A 13,560-nucleotide genomic window follows, 5' to 3' on the forward strand; every position below is an offset into this window, starting at 1 on the left:
TGTTTCTTCGCCTCGGGTTTTTCACACTTCTCTTACTCCACCTAGTGGCATACTGTTGATCCTCCTCTGATTTTCGCCCCTTGTATTCTCCTCGTTTTTGTATTTTGCTTTTTTTTTCTTGCTCCTCGTATTCTTCTCCCCTGTTTCTTCGCCTCGTGTGTTTCCCACTTCTCTTGCTCCTCGTAGTGGCATACTGTTGATCCTCCTCTGATTTTCGCCCCTTGTGTTCTCCTCGTTTTTGTATTTTGCTTTTTTTTTCTTGCTCCTCGTATTCTTCTCCCCTGTTTCTTCGCCTCGGGTTTTTCACACTTCTCTTACTCCACCTAGTGCCACACTTTTGATCCTCCTCTGATTTTCGCCCCTTGTGTTCTCCTCATTTTTGTATTTTGCTTTTTTTTTATTGCTCCTCGTATTCTTCTCCCCTGTTTCTTCGCCTCGGGTTTTTCACACTTCTCTTACTCCACGTAGTGGCACACTGTTGATCCTCCTCTGATTTTCGCCCCTTGTGTTCTCCTCGTTTTTGTATTTTGCTTTTTTTTCATGCTCCTCGTATTCTTCTCCCCTGTTTCTTCGCCTCGGGTTTTTCACACTTCTCTTGCTCCTCGTAGTGGCATACTGTTGATCCTCCTCTGATTTTCGCCCCTTGTGTTCTCCTCGTTTTTGTATTTTGCTTTTTTTTTCTTGCTCCTCTTATTCTTCTCCCCTGTTTCTTCGCCGCGGGTTTTTCACACTTCTCTTACTCCACGTAGTGGCATACGGTTGATCCTCCTCTGATTTTCGCCCCTTGTGTTCTCCTCGTTTTTGTATTTTGCTTTTTCTTCTTGCTCCTCGTATTCTTCTCGCCTGTTTCTTCGCCTCGGGTTTTTCACACTTCTCTTACTCCTCGTAGTGGCATACTGTTGATCCTCCTCTGATTTTCGCCCCTTGTGTTCTCCTCGTTTTTGTATTTTGCTTTTTTTTTCTTGCTCCTCGTATTCTTCTCCCCTGTTTCTTCGCCTCGGGTTTTTCTCATCTCTTACTCCACGTAGTGCCACACTTTGGATCCTCCTCTGATTTTCACCCCTTGTGTTCTCCTCGTTTTTGTATTTTGCTTTTTTTTTACTTGCTCTTCGTATTCTTCTCCCCTGTTTCTTCGCCTCGGGTTTTTCACACTTCTCTTACTCCACGGAGTGCCACACTTTGGATCCTCCTCTGATTTTCACCCCTTGTGTTCTCCTCGTTTTTGTATTTTGCTTTTTTTTTCTTGCTCCTCGTATTCTTCTCCCCTGTTTCTTCGCCTCGGGTTTTTCACACTTCTCTTACTCCACGTAGTGGCATACTGTTGATCCTCCTCTGATTTTCGCCCCTTGTGTTCTCCTCGTTTTTGTATTTTGCTTTTTTTTTCTTGGTCCTCGTATTCTTCTCCCCTGTTTCTTCACATCAGCTTTTTCACACTTCTCTTACTCCTCGTAGTGGCATACTGTTGATCCTCCTCTGATTTTCGCCCCTTGTGTTCTCCTCGTTTTTGTATTTTGCTTTTTTTTTCTTGCTCCTCGTATTCTTCTCCCCTGTTACTTCGCCTCGGGTTTTTCACACTTTTCTTACTCCACCTAGTGCCACACTTTTGATCCTCCTCTGATTTTCGCCCCTTGTGTTCTCCTCATTTTTGTATTTTGCTTTTTTTTTCTTGCTCCTCGTATTCTTCTCCCCTGTTTCTTCGCCTCGGGTTTTTCACACTTCTCTTACTCCACGTAGTGGCATACTGTTGATCCTCCTCTGATTTTCGCCCCTTGTGTTCTCCTCGTTTTTGTATTTTGCTTTTTTTTCATGCTCCTCGTATTCTTCTCCCCTGTTTCTTCGCCTCGGGTTTTTCCCACTTCTCTTGCTCCTCGTAGTGTCATACTGTTGATCCTCCTCTGATTTTCGCCCCTTGTGTTCTCCTCGTTTTTGTATTTTGCTTTTTTTTTCTTGCTCCTCTTATTCTTCTCCCCTGTTTCTTCGCCTCGGGTTTTTCACACTTCTCTTACTCCACGTAGTGGCATACGGTTGATCCTCCTCTGATTTTCGCCCCTTGTGTTCTCCTCGTTTTTGTATTTTGCTTTTTTTTCTTGCTCCTCGTATTCTTCTCCCCTGTTTCTTCGCCTCGGGTTTTTCACACTTCTCTTACTCCTCGTAGTGGCATACTGTTGATCCTCCTCTGATTTTCGCCCCTTGTGTTCTCCTCGTTTTTGTATTTTGCTTTTTTTTCTTGCTCCTCGTATTCTTCTCCCCTGTTTCTTCGCCTCGGGTTTTTCACACTTCTCTTACTCCACGTAGTGCCACACTTTGGATCCTCCTCTGATTTTCGCCCCTTTTGTTCTCCTCGTTTTTGTATTTTGCTTTTTTTTTCTTGCTCCTCGTATTCTTCTCCCCTGTTTCTTCGCCTCGGGTTTTTCACACTTCTCTTACTCCACGTAGTGGCATACGGTTGATCCTGCTCTGATTTTCGCCCCTTGTGTTCTCCTCGTTTTTGTATTTTGCTTTTTTTTCTTGCTCCTCGTATTCTTCTCCCCTGTTTCTTCACATCAGCTTTTTCACACTTCTCTTACTCCTCGTAGTGGCATACTGTTGATCCTCCTCTGATTTTCGCCCCTTGTGTTCTCCTCGTTTTTGTATTTTGCTTTTTTTTTCTTGCTCCTCGTATTCTTCTCCCCTGTTTCTTCGCCTCGTGTGTTTCCCACTTCTCTTGCTCCTCGTAGTGGCATACTGTTGATCCTCCTCTGATTTTCGCCCCTTGTGTTCTCCTCGTTTTTGTATTTTGCTTTTTTTTTCTTGCTCCTCGTATTCTTCTCCCCTGTTTCTTCGCCTCGGGTTTTTCACACTTCTCTTACTCCACGTAGTGCCACACTTTTGATCCTCCTCTGATTTTCGCCCCTTGTGTTCTCCTCGTTTTTGTATTTTGCTTTTTTTTTATTGCTCCTCGTATTCTTCTCCCCTGTTTCTTCGCCTCGGGTTTTTCACACTTCTCTTACTCCACGTAGTGGCACACTGTTGATCCTCCTCTGATTTTCGCCCCTTGTGTTCTCCTCGTTTTTGTATATTGCTTTTTTTTCATGCTCCTCGTATTCTTCTCCCCTGTTTCTTCGCCTCGGGTTTTTCACACTTCTTGCTCCTCGTAGTGGCATACTGTTGATCCTCCTCTGATTTTCGCCCCTTGTGTTCTCCTCGTTTTTGTATTTTGCTTTTTTTTTCTTGCTCCTCTTATTCTTCTCCCCTGTTTCTTCGCCTCGGGTTTTTCACACTTCTCTTACTCCACGTAGTGGCATACGGTTGATCCTCCTCTGATTTTCGCCCCTTGTGTTCTCCTCGTTTTTGTATTTTGCTTTTTCTTCTTGCTCCTCGTATTCTTCTCCCCTGTTTCTTCGCCTCGGGTTTTTCACACTTCTCTTACTCCTCGTAGTGGCATACTGTTGATCCTCCTCTGATTTTCGCCCCTTGTGTTCTCCTCGTTTTTGTATTTTGCTTTTTTTTCTTGCTCCTCGTATTCTTCTCCCCTGTTTCTTCGCCTCGGGTTTTTCACACTTCTCTTACTCCACGTAGTGCCACACTTTGGATCCTCCTCTGATTTTCGCCCCTTGTGTTCTCCTCGTTTTTGTATTTTGCTTTTTTTTTCTTGCTCCTCGTATTCTTCTCCCCTGTTTCTTCGCCTCGGGTTTTTCACACTTCTCTTACTCCACGTAGTGCCACACTTTTGATCCTCCTCTGATTTTCTCCCCTTGTGTTTTCCTCGTTTTTGTATTTTGCTTTTTTTTTCTTGCTCCTCGTATTCTTCTCCCCTGTTTCTTCACATCAGCTTTTTCACACTTCTGTTACTCCTCGTAGTGGCATACTGTTGATCCTCCTCTGATTTTCGCCCCTTGTGTTCTCCTCGTTTTTGTATTTTGCTTTTTTTTTCTTGCTCCTCGTATTCTTCTCCCCTGTTTCTTCGCCTCGGGTTTTTCACACTTCTCTTACTCCACCTAGTGCCACAATTCAGATCCTCCTCTGATTTTCGCCCCTTGTGTTCTCCTCGTTTTTGTATTTTGCTTTTTTTTTCTTGCTCCTCTTATTCTTCTCCCCTGTTTCTTCGCCTCGGGTTTTTCACACTTCTCTTACTCCACGTAGTGGCATACGGTTGATCCTCCTCTGATTTTCGCCTCTTGTGTTCTCCTCGTTTTTGTATTTTGCTTTTTTTACTTGCTCCTCGTATTCTTCTCCTCTGTTTCTTCACCTCGTGTTTTTCACACTTCTCTTGCTCCTCGTAGTGGCATACTGTTGATCCTCCTCTGATTTTCGCCCCTTGTGTTCTCCTCGTTTTTGTATTTTGCTTTTTTTTTCTTGCTCCTCGTATTCTTCTCCCCTGTTTCTTCACATCAGCTTTTTCACACTTCTCTTACTCCTCGTAGTGGCATACTGTTGATCCTCCTCTGATTTTCGCCCCTTGTGTTCTCCTCGTTTTTGTATTTTGCTTTTTTTTCTTGCTCCTCGTATTCTTCTCCCCTGTTTCTTCGCCTCGGGTTTTTCTCATCTCTTACTCCACGTAGTGCCACACTTTGGATCCTCCTCTGATTTTCACCCCTTGTGTTCTCCTCGTTTTTGTATTTTGCTTTTTTTTTCTTGCTCTTCGTATTCTTCTCCCCTGTTTCTTCGCCTCGGGTTTTTCACACTTCTCTTACTCCACGGAGTGCCACACTTTTGATCCTCCTCTGATTTTCGCCCCTTGTGTTCTCCTCGTTTTTGTATTTTGCTTTTTTTTTCTTGCTCCTCGTATTCTTCTCCCCTGTTTCTTTGGCTCGGTTTTTCACACGTCTCTTACTCCACGTAGTGCCACACTTTTGATCCTCCTCTGATTTTCGCCCCTTGTGTTCTCCTCGTTTTTGTATTTTGCTTTTTTTTCTTGCTCCTCGTATTCTTCTCCCCTGTTTCTTCGCCTCGGGTTTTTCACACTTCTCTTGCTCCTCGTAGTGGCATACCGTTGATCCTCCTCTGATTTTCGCCACTTGTGTTCTCCTCGTTTTTGTATTTTGCTTTTTTTTTCTTGCTCCTCGTATTCTTCTCCCCTGTTTCTTCACATCAGCTTTTTCACACTTCTCTTACTCCTCGTAGTGGCATACTGTTGATCGTACTCTGATTTTCGCCCCTTGTGTTCTCCTCGTTTTTGTATTTTGCTTTTTTTTTCTTGCTCCTCGTATTCTTCTCCCCTGTTTCTTCGCCTCGGGTTTTTCACACTTCTCTTACTCCACGTAGTGGCATACTGTTGATCCTCCTCTGATTTTCGCCCCTTGTGTTCTCCTCGTTTTTGCATTTTGCTTTTTTTTCATGCTCCTCGTATTCTTCTCCCCTGTTTCTTCGCCTCGGGTTTTTCACACTTCTCTTGCTCCTCGTAGTGGCATACTGTTGATCCTCCTCTGATTTTCGCCCCTTGTGTTCTCCTCGTTTTTGTATTTTGCTTTTTCTTCTTGCTCCTCGTATTTTTCTCCCCTCTTTCTTCGCCTCGGGTTTTTCACACTTCTCTTACTCCTCGTAGTGGCATACTGTTGATCCTCCTCTGATTTTCGTCCCTTGTGTTCTCCTCGTTTTTGTATTTTGCTTTTTTTTCTTGCTCCTCGTATTCTTCTCCCCTGTTTCTTCGCGTCGGGTTTTTCACACTTCTCTTACTCCACGTAGTGCCACACTTTGGATCCTCCTCTGATTTTCGCCCCTTGTGTTCTCCTCGTTTTTGTATTTTGCTTTTTTTTTCTTGCTCCTCGTATTCTTCTCCCCTGTTTCTTCGCCTCGGGTTTTTCACACTTCTCTTACTCCACGTAGTGCCACACTTTTGATCCTCCTCTGATTTTCTCCCCTTGTGTTCTCCTCGTTTTTGTATTTTGCTTTTTTTCTCTTGCTCCTCGTATTCTTCTCCCCTGTTTCTTCACATCAGCTTTTTCACACTTCTCTTACTCCTCGTAGTGGCATACTGTTGATCCTCCTCTGATTTTCGCCCCTTGTGTTCTCCTCTTTTTTGTATTTTGCTTTTTTTTTCTTGCTCCTTATATTCTTCTCCCCTGTTTCTTCGCCTCGGGTTTTTCACACGTCTCTTACTCCACGTAGTCCCACCCTTTTGATCCTCCTCTGATTTTCGCCCCTTGTGTTCTCCTCGTTTTTGTATTTTGCTTTTTTTTTCTTGCTCCTCGTATTCTTCTCCCCTGTTACTTCGCCTCGGGTTTTTCACACTTTTCTTACTCCACCTAGTGCCACACTTTTGATCCTCCTCTGATTTTCGCCCCTTGTGTTCTCCTCGTTTTTGTATTTTGCTTTTTTTTTCTTGCTCCTCGTATTCTTCTCCCCTGTTTCTTCGCCTCGGGTTTTTCACACTTCTCTTACTCCACCTAGTGGCATACTGTTGATCCTCCTCTGATTTTCGCCCCTTGTGTTCTCCTCGTTTTTGTATTTTGCTTTTTTTTTCTTGCTCCTCGTATTCTTCTCCCCTGTTTCTTCGCCTCGTGTGTTTCCCACTTCTCTTGCTCCTCGTAGTGGCATACTGTTGATCCTCCTCTGATTTTCGCCCCTTGTGTTCTCCTCGTTTTTGTATTTTGCTTTTTTTCTCTTGCTCCTCGTATTCTTCTCCCCTGTTTCTTCGCCTCGGGTTTTTCACACTTCTCTTACTCCACGTAGTGGCATACGGTTGATCCTCCTCTGATTTTCGCCCCTTGTGTTCTCCTCGTTTTTGTATTTTGCTTTTTTTTCTTGCTCCTCGTATTCTTCTCCTCTGTTTCTTCACCTCGTGTTTTTCACACTTCTCTTGCTCCTCGTAGTGGCATACTGTTGATCCTCCTCTGATTTTCGCCCCTTGTGTTCTCCTCGATTTTGTATTTTGCTTTTTTTTTCTTGCTCCTCGTATTCTTCTCCCCTGTTTCTTCACATCAGCTTTTTCACACTTCTCTTACTCCTCGTAGTGGCATACTGTTGATCCTCCTCTGATTTTCGCCCCTTGTGTTCTCCTCGTTTTTGTATTTTGCTTTTTTTTTCTTGCTCCTCGTATTCTTCTCCCCTGTTTCTTCGCCTCGGGTTTTTCTCATCTCTTACTCCACGTAGTGCCACACTTTGGATCCTCCTCTGATTTTCACCCCTTGTGTTCTCCTCGTTTTTGTATTTTGCTTTTTTTTTCTTGCTCTTAGTATTCTTCTCCCCTGTTTCTTCGCCTCGGGTTTTTCACACTTCTCTTACTCCACGGAGTGCCACACTTTTGATCCTCCTCTGATTTTCGCCCCTTGTGTTCTCCTCGTTTTTGTATTTTGCTTTTTTTTTCTTGCTCCTCGTATTCTTCTCCCCTGTTTCTTTGGCTCGGTTTTACACACGTCTCTTACTCCACGTAGTGCCACACTTTTGATCCTCCTCTGATTTTCGCCCCTTGTGTTCTCCTCGTTTTTGTATTTTGCTTTTTTTTCTTGCTCCTCGTATTCTTCTCCCCTGTTTCTTCGCCTCGGGTTTTTCACACTTCTCTTACTCCACGTAGTGCCACACTTTGGATCCTCCTCTGATTTTCGCCCCTTGTGTTCTCCTCGTTTTTGTATTTTGCTTTTTTTTTCTTGCTCCTCGTATTCTTCTCCCCTGTTTCTTCGCCTTGGGTTTTTCACACTTATCTTACTCCACGTAGTGGCATACGGTTGATCCTCCTCTGATTTTCGCCCCTTGTGTTCTCCTCGTTTTTGTATTTTGCTTTTTTTTCTTGCTCCTCGTATTCTTCTCCCCTGTTTCTTCACATCAGCTTTTTCACACTTCTCTTACTCCTCGTAGTGGCATACTGTTGATCCTCCTCTGATTTTCGCCCCTTGTGTTCTCCTCGTTTTTGTATTTTGCTTTTTTTTTCTTGCTCCTTGTATTCTTCTCCCCTGTTTCTTCGCCTCGGGTTTTTCACACTTCTCTTACTCCACGTAGGCCCACCCTTTTGATCCTCCTCTGATTTTCGCCCCTTGTGTTCTCCTCGTTTTTGTATTTTGCTTTTTTTTTCTTGCTCCTCGTATTCTTCTCCCCTGTTACTTCGCCTCGGGTTTTTCACACTTTTCTTACTCCACCTAGTGCCACACTTTTGATCCTCCTCTGATTTTCGCCCCTTGTGTTCTCCTCGTTTTTGTATTTTGCTTTTTTTTTCTTGCTCCTCGTATTCTTCTCCCCTGTTTCTTCGCCTCGGGTTTTTCACACTTCTCTTACTCCACATAGTGGCATACTGTTGATCCTCCTCTGATTTTCGCCCCTTGTGTTCTCCTCGTTTTTGTATTTTGCTTTTTTTTTCTTGCTCCTCGTATTCTTCTCCCCTGTTTCTTCGCCTCGTGTGTTTCCCACTTCTCTTGCTCCTCGTAGTGGCATACTGTTGATCCTCCTCTGATTTTCGCCCCTTGTGTTCTCCTCGTTTTTGTATTTTGCTTTTTTTTTCTTGCTCCTCGTATTCTTCTCCCCTGTTTCTTCGCCTCGGGTTTTTCACACTTCTCTTACTCCACCTAGTGCCACACTTTTGATCCTCCTCTGATTTTCGCCCCTTGTGTTCTCCTCGTTTTTGTATTTTGCTTTTTTTTTTATTGCTCCTCGTATTCTTCTCCCCTGTTTCTTCGCCTCGGGTTTTTCACACTTCTCTTACTCCACGTAGTGGCATACTGTTGATCTTCCTCTGATTTTCGCCCCTTGTGTTCTCCTCGTTTTTGTATTTTGCTTTTTTTTTCTTGCTCCTCTTATTCTTCTCCCCTGTTTCTTCGCCTCGGGTTTTTCACACTTCTCTTACTCCACGTAGTGGCATACGGTTGATCCTCCTCTGATTTTCGCCCCTTGTGTTCTCCTCGTTTTTGTATTTTGCTTTTTCTTCTTACTCCTCGTATTCTTCTCCCCTGTTTCTTCGCCTCAGGTTTTTCACACTTCTCTTACTCCTCGTAGTGGCATACTGTTGATCCTCCTCTGATTTTCGCCCCTTGTGTTCTCCTCGTTTTTGTATTTTGCTTTTTTTTCTTGCTCCTCGTATTCTTCTCCCCTGTTTCTTCGCCTCGGGTTTTTCACACTTCTCTTACTCCACGTAGTGCCACACTTTGGATCCTCCTCTGATTTTCGCCCCTTGTGTTCTCCTCGTTTTTGTATTTTGCTTTTTTTTCTTGCTCCTCGTATTCTTCTCCCCTGTTTCTTCGCCTCGGGTTTTTCACACTTCTCTTACTCCACGTAGTGCCACACTTTTGATCCTCCTCTGATTTTCTCCCCTTGTGTTTTCCTCGTTTTTGTATTTTGCTTTTTTTTTCTTGCTCCTCGTATTCTTCTCCCCTGTTTCTTCACATCAGCTTTTTCACACTTCTGTTACTCCTCGTAGTGGCATACTGTTGATCCTCCTCTGATTTTCGCCCCTTGTGTTCTCCTCGTTTTTGTATTTTGCTTTTTTTTTCTTGCTCCTCGTATTCTTCTCCCCTGTTTCTTCGCCTCGGGTTTTTCACACTTCTCTTACTCCACCTAGTGCCACAATTCAGATCCTCCTCTGATTTTCGCCCCTTGTGTTCTCCTCGTTTTTGTATTTTGCTTTTTTTTTCTTGCTCCTCTTATTCTTCTCCCCTGTTTCTTCGCCTCGGGTTTTTCACACTTCTCTTACTCCACGTAGTGGCATACGGTTGATCCTCCTCTGATTTTCGCCTCTTGTGTTCTCCTCGTTTTTGTATTTTGCTTTTTTTACTTGCTCCTCGTATTCTTCTCCTCTGTTTCTTCACCTCGTGTTTTTCACACTTCTCTTGCTCCTCGTAGTGGCATACTGTTGATCCTCCTCTGATTTTCACCCCTTGTGTTCTCCTCGTTTTTGTATTTTGCTTTTTTTTTCTTGCTCCTCGTATTCTTCTCCCCTGTTTCTTCACATCAGCTTTTTCACACTTCTCTTACTCCTCGTAGTGGCATACTGGTGATCCTCCTCTGATTTTCGCCCCTTGTGTTCTCCTCGTTTTTGTATTTTGCTTTTTTTTTCTTGCTCCTCGTATTTTTCTCCCCTGTTTCTTCGCCTCGGGTTTTTCACACGTCTCTTACTCCACGTAGTGCCACACTTTTGATCCTCCACTGATTTTCGCCCCTTGTGTTCTCCTCGTTTTTGTATTTTGCTTTTTTTTTCTTGCTCCTCGTATTCTTCTCCCCTGTTTCTTCGCCTCGGGTTTTTCACACTTCTCTTACTCCACGTAGTCCCACCCTTTTGATCCTCCTCTGATTTTCGCCCCTTGTGTTCTCCTCGTTTATGTATTTTGCTTTTTTTCTTGCTCCTCGTATTCTTCTCCCCTGTTTCTTCGCCTCGGGTTTTTCACACTTCTCTTACTCCACCTAGTGCCACACTTTTGATCCTCCTCTGATTTTCGCCCCTTGTGTTCTCCTCGTTTTTGTATTTTGCTTTTTTTTTCTTGCTCCTCGTATTCTTCTCCCCTGTTTCTTCGCCTCGGGTTTTTCACACTTCTCTTACTCCACGTAGTGGCATACGGTTGATCCTCCTCTGATTTTCGCCCCTTGTGTTCTCCTCGTTTTTGTATTTTGCTTTTTTTTCTTGCTCCTCGTATTCTTCTCCTCTGTTTCTTCACCTCGTGTTTTTCACACTTCTCTTGCTCCTCGTAGTGGCATACTGTTGATCCTCCTCTGATTTTCGCCCCTTGTGTTCTCCTCGTTTTTGTATTTTGCTTTTTTTTTCTTGCTCCTCGTATTCTTCTCCCCTGTTTCTTCACATCAGCTTTTTCACATCTCTTACTCCACGTAGTGCCACACTTTGGATCCTCCTCTGATTTTCACCCCTTGTGTTCTCCTCGTTTTTGTATTTTGCTTTTTTTTTCTTGCTCTTCGTATTCTTCTCCCCTGTTTCTTCGCCTCGGGTTTTTCACACTTCTCTTACTCCACCTAGTGCCACACTTTTGATCCTCCTCTGATTTTCGCCCCTTGTGTTCTCCTCGTTTTTGTATTTTGCTTTTTTTTTCTTGCTCCTCGTATTCTTCTCCCCTGTTTCTTTGGCTCGGTTTTTCACACGTCTCTTACTCCACGTAGTGCCACACTTTTGATCCTCCTCTGATTTTCGCCCCTTGTGTTCTCCTCGTTTTTGTATTTTGCTTTTTTTTCTTGCTCCTCGTATTCTTCTCCCCTGTTTCTTCGCCTCGGGTTTTTCACACTTCTCTTGCTCCTCGTAGTGGCATACCGTTGATCCTCCTCTGATTTTCGCCACTTGTGTTCTCCTCGTTTTTGTATTTTGCTTTTTTTTTCTTGCTCCTCGTATTCTTCTCCCCTGTTTCTTCACATCAGCTTTTTCACACTTCTCTTACTCCTCGTAGTGGCATACTGTTGATCCTACTCTGATTTTCGCCCCTTGTGTTCTCCTCGTTTTTGTATTTTGCTTTTTTTTTCTTGCTCCTCGTATTCTTCTCCCCTGTTTCTTCACCTCGGGTTTTTCACACTTCTCTTGCTCCTCGTAGTGGCATACTGTTGATCCTCCTCTGATTTTCGCCACTTGTGTTCTCCTCGTTTTTGTATTTTGCTTTTTTTTTCTTGCTCCTCGTATTCTTCTCCCCTGTTTCTTCGCCTCGCGTTTTTCACACTTTTCTTACTCCACGTAGTGCCACACTTTTGATCCTCCTCTGATTTTCGCCCCTTGTGTTCTCCTCGTTTTTGTATTTTGCTTTTTTTTTCTTGCTCCTCTTATTCTTCTCCCCTGCTTCTTCGCCTCGGGTTTTTCACACTTCTCTTACTCCACGTAGTGGCATACGGTTGATCCTCCTCTGATTTTCGCCCCTTGTGTTCTCCTCGTTTTTGTATTTTGCTTTTTTTTCTTGCTCCTCGTATTCTTCTCCTCTGTTTCTTCACCTCGGGTTTTTCCTTCTTCTCTTGCTCCTCGTAGTGGCATACTGTTGATCCTCCTCTGATTTTCGCCCCTTGTGTTCTCCTCGTTTTTGTATTTTGCTTTTTTTTTCTTGGTCCTCGTATTCTTCTCCCCTGTTTCTTCACATCAGCTTTTTCACACTTCTCTTACTCCTCGTAGTGGCATACTGTTGATCCTTCTCTGATTTTCGCCCCTTGTGTTCTCCTCGTTTTTGTATTTTGCTTTTTTTTTCTTGCTTCTCGTATTCTTCTCCCCTGTTACTTCGCCTCGGGTTTTTCACACTTTTCTTACTCCACCTAGTGCCACACTTTTGATCCTCCTCTGATTTTCACCCCTTGTGTTCTCCTCGTTTTTGTATTTTGCTTTTTTTTCTTGCTCCTCGTATTCTTCTCCCCTGTTTCTTCGCCTCGGGTTTTTCACACTTCTCTTACTCCACCTAGTGGCATACTGTTGATCCTCCTCTGATTTTCGCCCCTTGTGTTCTCCTCGTTTTTGTATTTTGCTTTTTTTTTCTTGCTCCTCGTATTCTTCTCCCCTGTTTCTTCGCCTCGTGTGTTTCCCACTTCTCTTGCTCCTCGTAGTGGCATACTGTTGATCCTCCTCTGATTTTCGCCACTTGTGTTCTCCTCGTTTTTGTATTTTGCTTTTTTTTTCTTGCTCCTCGTATTCTTCTCCCCTGTTTCTTCGCCTCGGGTTTTTCACACTTCTCTTACTCCACCTAGTGCCACACTTTTGATCCTCCTCTGATTTTCGCCACTTGTGTTCTCCTCGTTTTTGTATTTTGCTTTTTTTTTATTGCTCCTCGTATTCTTCTCCCCTGTTTCTTCGCCTCGGGTTTTTCACACTTCTCTTACTCCACGTAGTGGCATACTGTTGATCCTCCTCTGATTTTCGCCCCTTGTGTTCTCCTCATTTTTGTATTTTGCTTTTTTTTCATGCTCCTCGTATTCTTCTCCCCTGTTTCTTCGCCTCGGGTTTTTCACACTTCTCTTGCTCCTCGTAGTGGCATACTGTTGATCCTCCTCTGATTTTCGCCCCTTGTGTTCTCCTCGTTTTTGTATTTTGCTTTTTTTTTCTTGCTCCTCTTATTCTTCTCCCCTGTTTCTTCGCCTCGGGTTTTTCACACTTCTCTTACTCCACGTAGTGGCATACGGTTGATCCTCCTCTGATTTTCGCCCCTTGTGTTCTCCTCGTTTTTGTATTTTGCTTTTTCTTCTTGCTCCTCGTATTCTTCTCCCCTGTTTCTTCGCCTCGGGTTTTTCACACTTCTCTTACTCCTCGTAGTGGCATACTGTTGATCCTCCTCTGATTTTCGCCCCTTGTGTTCTCCTCGTTTTTGTATTTTGCTTTTTTTTCTTGCTCCTCGTATTCTTCTCCCCTGTTTCTTCGCCTCGGGTTTTTCACACTTCTCTTACTCCACGTAGTGCCACACTTTGGATCCTCCTCTGATTTTTGCCCCTTGTGTTCTCCTCGTTTTTGTATTTTGCTTTTTTTTTCTTGCTCCTCGTATTCTTCTCCCCTGTTTCTTCGCCTCGGGTTTTTCACACTTCTCTTACTCCACGTAGTGGCATACGGTTGATCCTCCTCTGATTTTCGCCCCTTGTGTTCTCCTCGTTTTTGTATTTTGCTTTTTCTTCTTGCTCCTCGTATTCTTCTCCTCTGTTTCTTCACCTCGTGTTTTTCACACTTCTCTTGCTCCTCGTAGTGGCATACTGTTGATCCTCCTC

This window comes from Cervus elaphus, chromosome 22 (genome assembly GCF_910594005.1).
Source record: "Cervus elaphus chromosome 22, mCerEla1.1, whole genome shotgun sequence".
In the NCBI taxonomy this organism is placed as follows: domain Eukaryota; kingdom Metazoa; phylum Chordata; class Mammalia; order Artiodactyla; family Cervidae; genus Cervus; species Cervus elaphus.